Genomic DNA, 19,812 nt, shown 5'->3' with positions numbered 1-19,812 from the left:
CAGAGATCTAGAAAACCGTGAGCAATGGATACAGCAAGTATATTGGAAAATTGTATAACTTTTCATTACACAAACAATATCAAATTTCTGCTGAAAGTGGACGACCCCTTTAAGCGCCTGGGGCGGTGTGAGAGGTAAATACGGTCTTGAACATCTAAAGAAAGGAAATAGATTTGAGATTATGAGGAGAAGTAATGCAAACAGTCAGAATTGACAGTAATTGTCTTCAAGACAATTGATTAATTGTTGCCAAATAATAAACTGGGACACGTGAGGGACCTGCGTACAGGTACATGTATAAATTGTCGGCTTCTGACACGGGCAGGATCATTGCTGTGTGTACAGAGAACAGACAGCTCCTCCAGGTATGAGGGCGGCCATTGCTTTCCTGCTCGTGGTCTCTATCAGCTACTTGGGTAAGATTTCTCCTGGATCCATTATAAGTATACAGATACTAGACTGTGTGTAGTCTCCTATTACATTACTATCATTTATCTTACAGTTATCCTGTAATCTCTGCTATTTCCCTACAGCGCCTCCTACAGGGGAAATCAATGTGTGTTGTCTGTGAAATTGGGACAGGTCCTCCAGAATAATTTTTTTTAACAAAACTACCACCTTCAGTGCAATAGCGAATATAACGATTATTTAACCCCTTACGCCCAGGCCATTTTTCACTCCCTACCTTTATAAATCTATAACTTTTTTATTTCTCCATGTACAGAGCTGTTAGGGGTTTCTGTATAACAAATTGCACTTCATAGTGACACTATGTAATATCCCATGCCATGTACAGGGAAGTAGGAAAAAAATTCCAAATGCAGCGAAATTGGTGAAAAAACACATTTGCGCCATTTTCTTGTGGGCTTGGATTTCACTACTTTCACTGCGCCCCAAACGACTTGTCTCCATTATACTTTAGGTCGGTATGAACATGAGGATACTAAATTTATACGGGATTTATCATGTTTTCATACATTTACAAAAATTGAAACCTATTGTACAAACAAAAAGGTAATTTTGCCATCTTCTGGCGCTAATAACTTTTCCATACTTTTTGGACAGAGCTTTGGGTGTTGCCATTTTTTGACATGAGATGAAGTTTTCAATGCTACCATTTTGAAGACTGTACGGCCCTCAGATCACTTTTTATTACATTTTTACATGTTGCAAAATGGCGAAGAAGTGGTATTTTCAACTTCGGGCGCTATTTTCGTTACCGAAATATTATATTTTAATAGATTGGACATTTTTGGACGCAGCGATACCTCACATGTTTACTGTTTATTTAATTTTATATCAGTTCTAGGGAAAGGCGGATGATTTTAATTTTTTGGGTTTTTTTTCCCCTATTTTTCAGACCCCCTAGGGTACTAGGTTGTACAAGCATGATAAACCAGGGGCACTAATAAATCCAGGCACCATGACTTTGGTTATCTTATATTTGCTACCAGAACCCCTCCATGCTGCAGCTTCACAGACTGTTACAGTGTACTGGAGCACTCCCTCTCCCACTGTCTGATGATAGAGCAGAGGGGAGACAGTCTAACAGCCTCTGAAGCTATAATATGGAAGGGCTCTGGTAACACCCCCACAGCCTCTCTGACTCATTAGCATAATTATAAAAGTTGATTTCAAAAGGAAGGAGGATGGATAACAAATATAAGAAAGTTACCAGAGTTACAGTGCCTGGATCTATGAGTAATGTCCCTGGTTTGTCATGATGGATTTTGATGGTAGATTTCCTTCAAAGTAACAGGGACAAAGTAAAAAATCCATCTCTTTACTAAAGAGCAATGCTAATACTCTGCAATACATCAGTATTGCAAGGTATTAACATGAACAAAGCAATCAGGTGATTGATTGTTCATGTCCCATGGTAGAACTAGTAAAAAAGTAAAAAAAAAATATGTTATTTAATAAAAAAATAAATTAAAAAAATCAATAAAAATGCCCATAAGCCCCATAACATATAAAGAGACTTATAATGCACAAAAAAAGTCTTAATCATAACACAAATCCCACATAGATAGTATCACCGCGTCCGTAACAACCCGTAGAGTAAAAGTAAATAATTATTGTACTTGCACCATGAACGCCGCAAAAAGAGCTGTAAAAAAATAGCCAAAAATTATGATTTTTACCTATTTAACCCCACAAAAGATGCAATAAAAAGTGATAAAAAAACATATGTACTCCAGAATGATACTGGTGCAAAATACAACATGTCCCACAAAAAACAAGCCATCAACCAGCTCCGTAGCCAAAAAAGTAACAATGTTATGCCGCTTGCCGGCAATGAACAAATGATAGATTTTTCCTCACATTAGGATTTTATTTGGCAAATTTAGTAAAACATAAGAAAAAATATTCAAGTTTTAGTACCCCCGGAATCGTACTGACCCATAGAATTAATATAACAATTTCAACAATAGGTGATACCAACCCCAAAATGGTAACACTGGAAAAAGCATCTCATCCTGCAAAAAAAATGGCATCACATGGCCCAAATAACGGAAAACTGAAAATTTTATAGCTTTCAAAAGGGGCCAATGAGGAAACTAAAATCCTGGCAGCTGCAGGTCCCTCCTTCCCTTCTGCGCCTCGCTGTGCCCCCATAACACAAGTAACGGCCATGTGTGGGGGGTCTCTGCACTCAGGAGAAATTCTAGAATGAATTGTAAGATGAGTTTTCTCTTTTTATCTTTTGGAAATGTGTAAATTTTAGTGCTAAATGAACGTATAACCAACACAATTTGACCATTCTAAATTTCACCGCCATTTTGATTCAATTACTATGAAGATCACAAGGGGTTAATAATCTCCCTAAAAGCTGCTTCTGATAGTTTGAGGGGTGCAGATTTGAAAATGGGTTGGTTATATAGGGTGTTTTAATGCTAAATATTTAAAATGTCATCAAAAACAAAAGTTATCCCCAAAATAGTCAATTCTGAAAATACAGAAAATCGCTATTCGATTTGTAAGCCGCGCGACTTAAAAATAAATTATCCAGACATTTAAAAAATGCTGAAAATGTAAAGTAGACAAATGGAAAATGTTATTCGGCAAATTATTTAGGTGAGAAATCTACCTGCCTTAAAACGTGATGATTTCGAATTTCAAAAATGGCAAATTTTTCAAAAAATTCATCATATGTTCTTTTTTTTTGTAAATAAATGCAAATTTTATCGGCCAAAATTTACCACTAAAATGAAGCACAACATGTGGGGAAAAACCAATCTCAGAATCGCTTTAATAAGTAATAGTGTTCAAAAGTTATAACCATATAAAGCGAGAGTCAGAATCCAGAAAACTGGGCTATAAACTGTCTGCGTCCTTAAGGAGTTAACTGACATTTCCAAAGTAGAACCCAAAATGTCCCAAATGGACATAATTCTGGGGTTAGGACTTGAGCTCATACAGCAGTATAATGCACTGAATATAATTTATCAGGTTAGGAAAACTGCAGAGATTAACCTCAATGTCTTGTACTGTCTGTAGGATAACGATGCGGATCCGCTCAATGCCCAGGCTCGTGATTTATTCGGTGATCTCGCAAAGGCGGGTGGAAAAGTCCTTGATGGAGCTGGAAAAGTCATTGAAGGAGCTGGAAAAGCAGTTGGAGCTGTGGGAAAAGCCATAAAAGATGTCGCCGGCTGATATTCCTTCTAAAGTAAGAAATATCTCTATGTGTATCCGCAGGGTCGGCCCGTGATGCCCGGGGCCCACCAGAGAAATTGATCCCCTATATAATGCTGATTTATTTTTCCTCTAGTTACTGCTCCTCTTATCAAATATTTTATATAAAAGTCCTAATAAATGTTATACTCCTATTCAGTATGTATATTGGTACAGCACAGTACTACTACTCCTATTCAGTATGTATATTGGTACAGCACAGTACTACTACTCCTATCCTGTATATATGGGCACAGCACAGTACTACTACTCCTTTCCTGTATATATGGGCACAGCACAGTACTACTACTCCTATCCTGTATATATGGGCACAGCACAGTACTACTACTCCTATCCTGTATATATGGACACAGCACAGTACTACTACTCCTATCCTGTATATATGAGCACAGCACAGTACTACTACTCCTACCCTGTATATATGGGCACAGCACAGTACTACTACTCCTATCCAGTATATAAGGACACAGCACAGCACTACTACTCCTATCCTGTATATATGGGCACAGCACAGTACTACTACTCCTATCCTGTATATATGGGCACAGCACAGTACTACTACTCCTATCCTGTATATATGAGCACAGCACAGTACTACTACTCCTACCCTGTATATATGGGCACAGCACAGTACTACTACTCCTATCCAGTATATAAGGACACAGCACAGCACTACTACTCCTATCCTGTATATATGGGCACAGCACAGTACTACTACTCCTATCCAGTATATATGGGCACAGCACAGTACTACTACTCCTATCCAGTATATATGGGCACAGCACAGTACTACTACTCCTATCCTGTATATATGGGCCAGCACAGTACTACTACTCCTATCCTGTATATATGGGCCAGCACAGTACTACTACTCCTATCCTGTATATATGGGCACAGCACAGTACTACTACTCCTATCCTGTATATATAGGCACAGCACAGCACTACTACTCCTATCCTGTATATATGGGCACAGCGCAGTGCTACTACTCCAATCCTGTATATATGGGCACAGCACAGTACTACTACTCCTATCCTGTATATATAGGCACAGCACAGTACTACTACTCCTATCCTGTATATATGGGCACAGCACAGTACTACTACTCCTATCCTGTATCTATGTACACATCACAGTACTACTACTCCTATCCTGTATATATGGGCACAGCACAGTACTACTACTCCTATCCTGTAAATATGGACACAGCACACTACTACTACTCCTATTCTGTATATATGGGCACAACACAGTACTACTACTCCTATCCTTTATGTATGGGCACAGCATAGTACTACTACTACTCCTATCCTGTATATATGAGCACAGCACAGTACTACTACTCCTACCCTGTATATATGGGCCAGCACAGTACTACTACTCCTATCCTGTATATATGGGCACAGCGCAGTACTACTACTCCTATCCTATATATATGGGCACAGCACAGTACTACTACTCCTATCCTCTATATATGGGCACAGAACAGTACTACTACTCCTGTCCTGTATATATGGACACAGCACAGAACTACTACTCCTATCCTGTATATATGAGCACAGCACAGTACTACTATACCTATCCTGTATATATGGGCACAGCACAGTACTACTACTCCTATCCTATATATATGGGCACAGCACAGTACTACTACTCCTATCCTCTATATATGGGCACAGAACAGTACTACTACTCCTGTCCTGTATATATGGACACAGCACAGAACTACTACTCCTATCCTGTATATATGGGCACAGGTCAGTACTACTACTCCTATACTGTATATATGGGCACAGCACAGTATTACTACTCCTATTCTATATATATGGGCACAGCTCAGTACTACTACTCCTATCCTGTATATATGGACACAGCACAGTACTACTACTCCTATCCTGTATATATGGGCACAGCACAGTACTACTACTCCTATCCTGTATATATGGGCACAGCACAGTACTACTACTCCTATCCTGTATATATGGGCACAGCACAGTACTACTACTACTATCCTGTATATATGGACTTAGCACACTACTACTACTCCTATTCTGTATATATGGGCACAACACAGTACTACTACTCCTTTCCTGTATGTATGGGCACAGCACAGTACTACTACTCCTACCCTGTATATATGGGCCAGCAAAGTACTACTACTCCTATCCTGTATATATGGGCAAAGCACAGTACTACTACTCCTATCCTGTATATATAGGCACAGCACAGTACTACTACTCCTATCCTGTATATATGGGCACAGCACAGTACTACTACTCCTATCCTTTATCTATGTACACATCACAGTACTACTACTCCTATCCTGTATATATGGGCACAGCACAGTACTACTACTCCTATCCTGTAAATATGGACACAGCACACTACTACTACTCCTATTCTGTATATATGGGAACAACACAGTACTACTACTCCTATCCTGTATGTAGGGGCACAGCATAGTACTACTACTACTCCTATCCTGTATATATGAGCACAGCACAGTACTACTACTCCTACCCTGTATATATGGGCCAGCACAGTACTACTACTCCTATCCTGTATATATGGGCACAGCGCAGTACTACTACTCCTATCCTGTATATATGAGCACAGCACAGTACTACTACTCCTAACCAGTATATATGGACACAGCATAGTACTACTACTCTTATCCTGTATATATGGACACAGCACAGTACTGCTACTCCTAACCTGTATATATGGACACAGCACAGTACTTCTACTCCTATCCTGTATATATGGGCACAGCACAGTACTACTATACCTATCCTGTATATATGGGCACAGCACAGTACTACTACTCCTATCCTATATATATGGGCACAGCACAGTACTACTACTCCTATCCTGTATATATGCGCACAGCACAGTACTACTACTCCTGTCCTGTATATATGGACACAGCACAGAACTACTACTCCTATCCTGTATATATGGGCACAGCTCAGTACTACTACTCCTACCCTGTATATATGGTTAGAGTACAGTACTACTACTCCTATACTGTATATATGGGCACAGCACAGTACTACTACTCCTATCCTGTATATATGGGCACAGCACAGTACTACTACTCCTATCCTGTATATATGGACACAGCACAGTACTACTACTCCTATCCTGTATATATGGGCACAGCACAGTACTACTACTCCTATCCTGTATATATGGGCACAGCACAGTACTACTACTCCTATCCTGTATATATGGACACTGCACAGTACTACTATACCTATCCTGTATATATGGGCACAGCACAGTACTACTACTCCTATCCTATATATATGGGCACAGCACAGTACTACTACTCCTATCCTGTATATATGGGCACAGCACAGTACTACTACTCCTGTCCTGTATATATGGACACAGCACAGAACTACTACTCCTATCCTGTATATATGGGCACAGCTCAGTACTACTACTCCTACCCTGTATATATGGTTAGAGTACAGTACTACTACTCGTATACTGTATATATGGGCACAGCACAGTACTACTACTCCTATCCTGTATATATGGGCACAGCACAGTACTACTACTCCTATCCTGTATATATGGACACAGCACAGTACTACTACTCCTATCCTGTATAGAAGGACACAGCAAAGTACTAATACTCCTATCCTGTATATATGGACACAGCACAGTACTACTACTCCTATCCTGTATAGAAGGACACAGCAAAGTACTAATACTCCTATCCAGTATATAAGGACACAGCACAGCACTACTACTCCAATCCTGTATATATGGGTACAGCACAGTACTACTACTCCTATCCTGTATATATGGGTACAGCACAGTACTACTACTCCTACCCTGTATATATGGGTACAGCACAGTACTACTACTCCTATCCTGTATATATGGGTAAAGCACAGTACTACTACTCCTATCCTGTATATATGGGCACAGCACAGTACTACTACTCCTACCCTGTATATATGAGTACAGCACAGTACTACTACTCCTATCCTGTATATATGGACACAGCACAGTACTACTACTCCTATCCTGTATATATGGGCACAGCACAGTACTACTACTCCTATCCTGTATATATGGGCACAGCACAGTACTACTACTCCTGTCGTGTATATATGGGCACAGCACAGCACTTCTTCTCCTATCCTGTATATTTGGGCACAGCGCAGTACTACTACTCCTATCCTGTATATACGGGAACAGCACAGTACTACTACTCCTATCCTGTATATATGGGCACAACAAAGAACTACTACTCCTATCCTGTATATATGGGCACAACACAGTACTACTACTCCTATCCTGCATATATGGGCACAGCACAGTAATAATGCTCCTATTCTCTATATAAGGGCATAGCACAGTACTACTACTCCTATCCTTTATATATGGGCACAGCACAGCACTACTACTCCTATCCTGTATATATGGGCACAGCACAGTACTACTACTCCTACCCTGTAAATATGGGCACAGCATAGTACTACTACTCCTATCCTGTATATATGGGCACAGCACAGTACTACTACTCCTATCCTGTATATATGGGCACAGCACAGTACTACTACTCCTACCCTGTATATATGGGCACAGCACAGTACTACTACTCCTACCCTGGATATATGGGCACAGCACAGTACTACTACTTCTATCCTGTATATATGGGCACAGCACAGTACTACTACATCTATCCTGTATATATGGGCACAGCACAGTACTACTACTCATATCCTGTATATATGGGTACAGTACATACTACTACTCCTATCCTGTATATATGGGCACAGCACAGTACTACTACTCATATCCTGTATATATGGGTACAGTACATACTACTACTCCTATCCTGTATATATGGACACAGCATAGTACTACTACTCTTATCCTGTATATATGGACACAGCACAGTACTGCTACTCCTAACCTGTATATATGGACACAGCACAGTACTTCTACTCCTATCCTGTATATATGGGCACAGCACAGTACTACTACTACTCCTATCCTGTATATATGAGCACAGCACAGTACTACTACTCCTACCCTGTATATATGGGCCAGCACAGTACTACTACTCCTATCCTGTATATATGGGCACAGCGCAGTACTACTACTCCTATCCTGTATATATGAGCACAGCACAGTACTACTACTCCTAACCAGTATATATGGACACAGCATAGTACTACTACTCTTATCCTGTATATATGGACACAGCACAGTTCTGCTACTCCTAACCTGTATATATGGACACAGCACAGTACTTCTACTCCTATCCTGTATATATGGGCACAGCACAGTACTACTATACCTATCCTGTATATATGGGCACAGCACAGTACTACTACTCCTATCCTATATATATGGGCACAGCACAGTACTACTACTCCTATCCTGTATATATGCGCACAGCACAGTACTACTACTCCTGTCCTGTATATATGGACACAGCACAGAACTACTACTCCTATCCTGTATATATGGGCACAGCTCAGTACTACTACTCCTACCCTGTATATATGGTTAGAGTACAGTACTACTACTCCTATACTGTATATATGGGCACAGCACAGTACTACTACTCCTATCCTGTATATATGGGCACAGCACAGTACTACTACTCCTATCCTGTATATATGGACACAGCACAGTACTACTACTCCTATCCTGTATATATGGGCACAGCACAGTACTACTACTCCTATCCTGTATATATGGGCACAGCACAGTACTACTACTCCTATCCTGTATATATGGACACTGCACAGTACTACTATACCTATCCTGTATATATGGGCACAGCACAGTACTACTACTCCTATCCTATATATATGGGCACAGCACAGTACTACTACTCCTATCCTGTATATATGGGCACAGCACAGTACTACTACTCCTGTCCTGTATATATGGACACAGCACAGAACTACTACTCCTATCCTGTATATATGGGCACAGCTCAGTACTACTACTCCTACCCTGTATATATGGTTAGAGTACAGTACTACTACTCGTATACTGTATATATGGGCACAGCACAGTACTACTACTCCTATCCTGTATATATGGGCACAGCACAGTACTACTACTCCTATCCTGTATATATGGACACAGCACAGTACTACTACTCCTATCCTGTATAGAAGGACACAGCAAAGTACTACTCCTCCTATCCAGTATATAAGGACACAGCACAGCACTACTACTCCAATCCTGTATATATGGGTACAGCACAGTACTACTACTCCTATCCTGTATATATGGGTACAGCACAGTACTACTACTCCTACCCTGTATATATGGGTACAGCACAGTACTACTACTCCTATCCTGTATATATGGGTAAAGCACAGTACTACTACTCCTATCCTGTATATATGGGCACAGCACAGTACTACTACTCCTACCCTGTATATATGGACACAGCACAGTACTACTACTCCTATCCTGTATATATGGGCACAGCACAGTACTACTACTCCTATCCTGTATATATGGGCACAGCACAGTACTACTACGCCTGTCGTGTATATATGGGCACAGCACAGCACTTCTTCTCCTATCCTGTATATTTGGGCACAGCGCAGTACTACTACTCCTATCCTGTATATACGGGAACAGCACAGTACTACTACTCCTATCCTGTATATATGGGCACAACAAAGAACTACTACTCCTATCCTGTATATATGGGCACAACACAGTACTACTACTCCTATCCTGCATATATGGGCACAGCACAGTAATAATGCTCCTATTCTCTATATAAGGGCATAGCACAGTACTACTACTCCTATCCTTTATATATGGGCACAGCACAGCACTACTACTCCTATCCTGTATATATGGGCACAGCACAGTACTACTACTCCTACCCTGTAAATATGGGCACAGCATAGTACTACTACTCCTATCCTGTATATATGGGCACAGCACAGTACTACTACTCCTATCCTGTATATATGGGCACAGCACAGTACTACTACTCCTACCCTGTATATATGGGCACAGCACAGTACTACTACTCCTACCCTGGATATATGGGCACAGCACAGTACTACTACTTCTATCCTGTATATATGGGCACAGCACAGTACTACTACATCTATCCTGTATATATGGGCACAGCACAGTACTACTACTCATATCCTGTATATATGGGTACAGTACATACTACTACTCCTATCCTGTATATATGGACACAGCACAGTACTACTACTCATATCCTGTATATATGGGCACAGCACAGTACTACTACTCCTATCCAGTATATATGGGCACAGCACAGTACTACTACTCCTACCCTGTATATATGGGCACAGCACAGTACTACTACTCCTACCCTGTATATATGGGCACAGCACAGTACTACTACTCCTACCCTGTATATATGGGCACAGCACAGTACTACTGCTCCTATCCTGTATATATGGGCATAGCACAGTACTACTACTCATATCCTGTATATATGGGCACAGCACAGTAATAATGCTCCTATTCTGTATATAAGGGCATAGCACAGTACTACTACTCCTATCCTGTATATATGGGCACAGCACAGTACTACTACTCCTACCCTGTATATATCGGCACAGCACAGTACTACTACTCCTACCGTGTATATATGGGCACAGCACAGTACTACTGCTCCTATCCTGTATATATGGGCATAGCACAGTACTACTACTCATATCCTGTATATATGGGCACAGCACAGTAATAATGCTCCTATTCTGTATATAAGGGCATAGCACAGTACTACTACTCCTATCCTGTATATATGGGCACAGCACAGTACTACTACTCCTATCCTGTATATATGGGCATAGCACAGTACTACTACTCATATCCTGTATATATGGGCACAGCACAGTAATAATGCTCCTATTCTGTATATAAGGGCATAGCACAGTACTACTACTCCTACCCTGTATTTATGGGCACAGCATAGTACTACTACTCCTTTCCTGTATATATGAGCCAGCACAGTACTACTACTCCTATCCTGTATATATGCGCACAGCATAGTACTACTACTCCTATCCTGTATATATGGGCCAGCACAGTACTTCTACTCCTATCCTGTATAAATGGGTACAGTACTACTACTCTTATCCTTTATTTATGGAATATTATATGTAGTCCTCTACTGACCCCCTTTATTATATACAGTCCTGCAATGCCCCCCTTATTATATATAATACTCTAGTGGCCACCTACTGTTTATAGTCCTCTAGTGGCCCCTTACTATATATAGTCCTGCAATGGGCCCCATTATTATATGGAGTCCTCTAGTGGCCCCTTACTTTATATAGTCCTGCAATGGGCCCCATTATTATATGGAGTCCTCTAGTAGCCCCTTACTATATATAGTCCTGCAATGGGCCCCATTATTATATGGAGTCCTCTAGTGGCCCCTTACTTTATATAGTCCTGCAATGGGCCCCCTTATTATATGGAGTCCTCTAGTGGCCCCTTACTATATACAGCCTCACTCATGGTTATTTTATATACAGCCCCCCCCCCCCCCCCCCCACGGTCATTTTATATACAGCCTCCCTCATGGTTATTTTATATACAGCCCCGTCATGGTTATTTTATATACAGCCTCACTCATGGTTATTTTATATACAGCCTCACTCATGGTTATTTTATATACAGACCCCCCCATGGTCATTTTATATACAGCCGCCCCCATGGTTATTTTATATACAGCCCCACTCATGGTTATTTTATATACAGACCCCCCCATGGTCATTTTATATACAGCCGCCCCCATGGTTATTTTATATACAGCCCCACTCATGGTTATTTTATATACAGACCCCCCCATGGTCATTTTATATACAGCCCCACTCATGGTTATTTTATATACAGCCCCACTCATGGTTTCTGTGTAGGTGGACAAAGTCTAGTTCGTTGTTGTTGTTTAATAGTTGTTTGATATCTGTTATGCCTTTCTCTTTCCACGTCTGTAGATTGAGGGTGATGTCTTGATTTTCTATAAAGGTTAAGGGGATTTTTTCCATAGGTATTTTCTCAGTGTTTTGGGTGGAAGCCCAGAGGAGTTTCCAGGTCCAGTCTGCTGTACGCATGGAAATGAGGTTTGTTTTTGGGGGATTTGTTCTCCAGCAGGTGGCTAGCATGCGGTTTTGTAGTGGGGTGTTATTATTGTGGAGTTTTTCTATGTGTACCCAGACTTTATCCTTGTTATCTGACCACCAGTGCTTCAGCTGGTCTAAGTTGGCTACTATGTAATAGTCTCTTAGGTCTGGGAGGCCTAGGCTTCTCTTCTTTTGGTCATTACGGAGCAGCCAATTCTAGGTTTTTTATTTTGCCAGATAAAACTCTGTAGGTGGGTCTTGGCTTTATGGAAGAAGGTTTTGTTAATTTGTATGGGTAATGTTCTAAATAGATAAAGAAATTTTGGCAGTATCATCATTTTGAAGGTGGCTATTCGGCCAAACCACGAAAGTTGGTGTTTGGAATAATCTATTAATTGATTTTTAATAGACTGTAGTAGTGGCGGGAAGTTGGCTTTGTATAGTTGGCTGATGGGATGTGTTAGGTTTATACCAAGATAAGTTATTTTTTGTTTTTGCCATTCTAATTTGAATTTCCTTTTGAGTGCGTTTAGGTCAGGTTTGGTTATGTGTATGGGTAATATTTGGGATTTGGATGTGTTCATTTTATAGTGGGATATATGGCTGCACTCTGATATTGTTTCATATAATGCGGATAGGGAGTCAGCAGGATTGCTTAATGTTAATATGATATCGTCTGCAAAGAGAACGATTTTAAATTCTTTTGGTCCTATTCTAATTCCTGATATTTGGGTGTTTTGTCTGATGGCTTCTGCTAGTGGTTCTATAGAAAGTATAAAGAATATTGGGGAGAGAGGGCATCCTTGGCGTGTGCCGTTTGTTATGCTGAATTGTTGGGATAAAGTACCGTTTACATATACATTGGCTGCTGGGTGGGAGTATAGGGCTTTTATTGCTGAGTATATGGGGCCTGTTAATCCAAAATGAGTTAGTGTCCTGAAGCCAAAGTTCCAATTTAGTCTATCGAATGCCTTTTCGGCATCTATTGCTAATATTGTAGCTGAGATATTATTTAGTTCGCAGTGTTGGATGGTAGAGATTAGTCTTCTGGTGTTATCTGGTGCTTGTCTGTTGGGGATGAACCCTACTTGGTCGTTTTTTATTAGCTGGGGGAGGATGGTTTGTAGTCGGTTGGCTATAAGTTTAGCATAGATTTTTCTGTTGCTATTGAGGAGTGATATAGGTCTATAATTTGTTGGAGTTTCTGGGGATTTTCCTGGTTTTGGTATTGTGATTATTAGAGCATTTAACATATCTTTTGGGAATTCTCCTTTTTTAGCTGCTATGGAGAATAGTTTGTGGAGGTGTGGAAGAAGGATGTAGGCAAATTTCTTGTAGTATTCTCCTGGTAGCCCGTCCGGGCCTGGTGCTTTGTGGCTGGGGAGGGTTTTGATTGTGTTTTGGATTTCTGTTAGTGTGAAAGGGAGGTTTATCTGCTGTTGTTGGTCTGGAGTTAAATGTGGGAGGTTTAATTTTTTGAGGAAATTTTCAGTTGTTACCTTGTCTGGGGGTGGTGTTTGGTGGTATGATGATAAGTTGTATAGTTTTTGGTAGTATTCTTTGAAGGCATTAGCAATGCCCCTTGAGGATAGAATGTTTGGACCATTAGTGGGGTGTTTTATATAGGGGATTCTAGATTTTAATGCTCTTTTTTTCAGTTTATTGGCTAGTACTGCACCGGCTTTTTGGTCTTGGGAGTAAAATTTCGCTTTTGTAAAGCGTAGCGCCTTTTCGTATTTGTCTAGTAGTATGTTTCGTAGATGATCTTTTGTTTTAGTTAATTCTACCGTTGTGGCGTATGAGTATTTTGTTTTGTTTAGGTTTTCTAGTTGGTGAATTTTTTGGGTTGTTTCTGTTATTTCTTTATTTCTATTTTTTTTTGCTTTTGCTGCTAGTTTACTTATTTCTTCCCGTACTAATCCCTTATGTGTAATCCACACTGAGGAGAAGTTAACTTCTTCACTGTCGTTTAGTTTGAAGAATTCAGCTATTGCTGCTTCAAGCAATATTGCATTACGGTCATTTGAGAGCAATTTGATATCTGCTTTCCAAATAAAATCATTGTATCTTGGTTGGGCATCAGAGATTGTGAGAAATATTGGTGCGTGGTCAGACCACGTTATGTCACCAATAGAGGTACCTTCTATGTTATCTAGTAGAGAGCGATCTAACCAGAACATGTATATTCTAGTGTATATGTTATGTCTGTGAGAGAAAAAGGTGTAATCTCTCTCTGAGGTGTGCTGTACTCTCCATATGTCAAAGAGAGCATTGTCCCATAGGGTTGTGTATAATGAGAAGGGTTTTCTTTTGGGTTGGGATGTGGAATCTATTTCTGGTTGTACTGTGGCATTAAAGTCGCCACATAAAATAAGAGCGCCTTTTTGTACTGACTGGATTTTTTTAAGGATTCTATTTATAAATCTATGTTGTCTTTTGTTTGGAGCGTATATGTTAGCTATTGTCATTAGCCTATTGTTTACTTCACATATGGTAATAATGAATCTGCTGTTGGGATCAATGATTGTGTCGATAAGTTTGACCTGTAAATTTGCGCTGAAAGCTATGAGCACTCCTCTCTTTTTCTTCTTGTATGTAGAGTGAATGATATTGGGGAAGTTTGGGTTTGAGATCTTTGGAGGGTTGGTTGTACTAATGTGTGTTTCCTGTAAGCAGCAGATGTCTATTTTGTTGCGTTTTGTTTCTTGCCATAGTAGGGATCTGTTCAGACCTTGGACATTTAGAGACATTGGGGGTCATTTACTAAGGGCCCGATTCGCGTTTTCCCGACGTGTTACCCGAATATTTCCGATTTGCGCCGATTGTACCTGAATTGCCCCGGGATTGTGGCGCACGCGATCGGATTGTGGCGCATCGGCGCCGGCATGCGCGCGACGGAAATGGGGGGGGGGGCGTGGCCGAACGAAAACCCGACGGATTCGGAAAAACCTCCGCATTTAAAAACCGAAAAAGTGTCGATTGCGAAGCGCTTACCTTCACCTGGTGCATTGCGGCGCGTTGAGAAGATTTTCAGCGCAGCAGCGCCACCTGGTGGACGGCGGAGGAACTACCTTCATAAATCCCGGCCGGACCCGAATCCAGAGCAGAGAACGCGCCGCTGGATCGCAAATTGGCCGGGTAAGTAAATCTGCCCCATTATCTTAACACCCATCTTTAATACATTTTTCTTGCTTGGTTATTTGGGTGAGATCCCATCTGTTACCAGGGGAGGGTGAGCAGGCAAAACGTGGGGAAAACATATTAAAGCAAATCTGTTGTTTTACAATATATATATCTAACATAGTGCACTTAAGCTTCGCAGTGGGTATATAACCTCCGCGAATTTGGGGGTGGGGTTTCAGCAGGAGTAAATCACTTAACCTCTTGAAACCAAAAAGAACATACATATACAAATAAAGTTCTGTCTACTTAGTTGACAGTATTATTGCTTTCGGCTCCAGGTTTTCATGGCACTTTTTTCCATTCAGTACCCATTCTCCCAGGTGGGCTTGAGTTTGGACTTGGGGATGTTTGCGGTGATATGATGTTCCATTTTTCTAGTAGTTTGAATCCGTAGTATGCTGAGGTTACTGGAATTATTGTGTTTTGTCGCTTGATCAGGATTTTGGCAGGGAATCCCCATCTGTATGGGATGTTGTGGTTCCTTAGAACAGCTGTGAAGGGATTGAACTCTCTTCTAGCTTGTAAAGTGGCAGCTGAGAGATCTGTGAAGAGTTTAATATCTGTATAAGGCACTGGTAGGCATTGTAGTTTCCTTGTTTTGTTGAGTAGGGATTCCTTCACATGGAAGAAGGTGAATCTTGCTAGTGTGTCCCTAGGGACTGTTTCTGGGAGGTTGGTCGGTTTTGCTGAAAATCCTCACCTTGGCTCATACACGAGTCAATACAAATTGTCAATATAATATTTACAATATCCGGCCCGCCGGAGGGTGAGTATATAAGTTTATTTTTTTTAATGCTGGGCTCCCTGTATACTCCTGGGGGCAGACTGGGCTGGCTGTATATACAGGGGGCAGGCTGGGCTGGCTGTATACTACAGGGGGCAGGCTGTATACTACAGGGGGCAGGCTGTATACTATAGGGGGCTGGCTATATACTACTGGGGGCTTGCTGGCTATATACTGGGGGGGTCTGTGACCAATGCACTTCCCATCCTCGGCTTATACTTGAGTCAATAGGTTTTCCCAGTTTTTGGTGGTAAAATTAGGGGTCTCGGCTTATACTCTGGTCGGCTTATACTGGAGTATATAAAATATATATATATATATATATATATATATATATATATATACTGGGGACATGTACTGGGCTACATATATACTGGAGGCATATGCTGGCCTAGGCTACTTATATAGGTATGCTTTATAATGGCTCTATGGATGAGCTGAAATGCTGCACCTTATTTTGCCATGGGTAAATAAAGTTCATTTTTATACTTACCGGAGTGCTGCCTCATTGCATTTATTTTTATATTTGACCTTACAAACCAGTGGATCAGGTTTGTTGGAGGCGTGCACCCACCATTGGACTTAATCCATTATACTTGCTGTGCTGCTCCACAATCGGACTGTTTGCTATACTGGGGGAATGTGCCCCTATATACTGGGGACATGTGCTGAGCTATATATATATATATATATATATATGTATATGTATATGTATACTGGTGGAATTTGCTGCAACTACCTATATATAAGTAGAATGTGCTGGGCTACAAATATATACATGTATACTGGGGACATGTGCTGGGCTACATATATACTGGGGGCATATGCTAGCCTGGGCTACTTATATACTGATGGCATGTGCTGGGCTACATATGTACTGGGGACATGTGCTGGGACTGCCTATATACTGGGGGAATGTGCTGTGACTACCTATATATTGGTTGCATGTGCTGGTCTACAAATATACTGGGGGCATTTGCTGGTGTACATATATACTAGGGACATGTGCTGTGACTTCCTATATACTGGTGGCATGTGCTGGGCTACATATATACTGGAGGAATGTGCTGGGACTACCTATATACCGGTGGCATGTGCTGGGCTGCACATATACTGAGGAAATGTGCTGGGATTACCTATATATTGGGCCCATGTGCTGGACTACAATGATATTGGGGGCATTTTCTGGCCTTGTCTACTTATATACTGGGGGCATGTGTTGGGCTACATATATACTGGGGCATGTGCTGTGACTACCTATATACTGGGGCCATGTGATGGGCTACATATATACTTGGGGCAAATGCTTGCCTTGTTTACTTATATTCTGGGGACATGTGCTGTGACTACCTATATACTGATGGCATGTGCTGGGTTACATATATACTGGGGGCATGTGCTGTGACTACCTATATATTGGTTGCATGTGCTGGGCTATAAATATACTATGGGCATTTGCTGTGTTGGGGTAGGATTTAAGATTATCCTCTTTTAGTGTGCTGCGTGTTTCAAATCAATTGTAAACATAAGCAAGTAATGACAAATTGCTGATTCAAGTCTCACTCATGCCCCGGGCAAGTTGGCACTGCGCAAGCTTTATTTGGATCCACAAATCTATATAGAAATTAGGAAAGAAGCAGAAGGGGCGGAGAATTCCCAGCTTATGTAGTCTCTTGATTGGAGAACTTGCCTGCTGTTGCACATTGATGTCATGTTCACGTCGCGCCCAGATTCCTTTAGTCTTGATGTTTTGGTTATGGTCCACAATGTCGGCGCCATCTTAAAATGTATTCTCTGTTACAATGCTTTTAGGAAAATAGGACAAGTAGAAATGACAGGATTTGATCTATCAGCTAGGTTTACCTTAACAGCTGGTGTACATATATACTAGGGACATGTGCTGCGACTATGACTACCTATATACTGGGGCATGTGCTGTGACTACCTATATACTGGGGCCATGTGATGGGCTACATATATACTTGGGGCAAATGCTTGCCTTGTCTACTTATATTCTGGGGACATGTGCTGTGACTACCTATATACTGATGGCATGTGCTGGGCTACATATATACTGGGCATGTGTTGGGCTACATATATACTGGGGCATGTGCTGGGACTCCCTATATACTGGTGGCATGTGTTGGGCTACATATATACTGGGGCATGTGCTGGGACTCCCTATATACTGGTGGCATGTGTCAGGCTACATATATACTGGGGGTATGTGCTGGGACTCCCTATATACTGGTGGCATGTGTCAGGCTACATATATGCTGGAATTGTCAGAATTCCATGTCACCAGTGAGTACAGTGGATAACAGGAGACCTGTCTGCTGGGATGTCAAGAGAAGCCCCCAATATTGTTACCGGGTCCCTTACCATACATGGGTCCTATCTTTTAGGCTGGTATAGCGGTGGTCCGGGCACAGACTATAAAGACAGCAGCACTTCTGCAGTGTAATCTTTATAAAGTACTAATGGTCCTGCAGCCACAGTCTCCTCCATTTGTCCCCTACCAGATATATATAACACAGAAACATAAGAAGACAAATGACTGCAGGATCTGACTACACTTGGGCTTCCTTGTAGTCTGTCGTTATGGAAGTGCAGAGCTGGATGGGTTTGTGTAGTGACATTAGGGAACAAGAAATGAGAACATCTCTACCTGTGATCATTATAGGAATGGCGGATTATTCCAGGCTTTATAGTGCATCAATGTTCTGCTGTTTTACCATGTAAATGATAATAATCATATCTATTTTGTTTTCAGCAGTCGCAGGAAGGATTCTCATGGATAGGACGGGGAACGCATGGGCCTTACAGAGGAACCTACCTCCACTGTGGAACCATCCATGATTACTTTCTTGTACAACCATGAATAAATGATACAGCATCTACAAAACAGCTCAGTGTCTGTTCCCGTCATTCTCACACTAAACATGTACCTTATAAGGAGAAGAGAATATATTCACATAGTGGGATAGATCATAGTCTGCAACCCAAGAGGCACCAGTGGTCAGTGACATT

The 19,812-nt window shown here is 41.2% G+C and overlaps 1 long non-coding RNA gene across 1 annotated transcript; it reads left to right on the top strand.

Moving 5' to 3' along the window:
* Positions 1-287: 287 nt before the first annotated feature.
* LOC140077530 (uncharacterized) lies at positions 288-19,689 on the top strand. The gene is made up of 3 exons (XR_011849795.1): positions 288-416; positions 3,502-3,673; positions 19,556-19,689. It is a non-coding gene; the product is annotated as an uncharacterized lncRNA (long non-coding RNA).
* The last annotated feature ends 123 nt before the right edge of the window (positions 19,690-19,812 follow it).

The sequence above is a fragment of the Engystomops pustulosus genome, chromosome 9 (assembly GCF_040894005.1).
Source record: "Engystomops pustulosus chromosome 9, aEngPut4.maternal, whole genome shotgun sequence".
Classification (NCBI taxonomy): domain Eukaryota; kingdom Metazoa; phylum Chordata; class Amphibia; order Anura; family Leptodactylidae; genus Engystomops; species Engystomops pustulosus.
The sequence above is the reverse complement of the archived record's forward strand: the minus strand, read 5'-3'. Positions and strand labels throughout refer to the sequence as shown.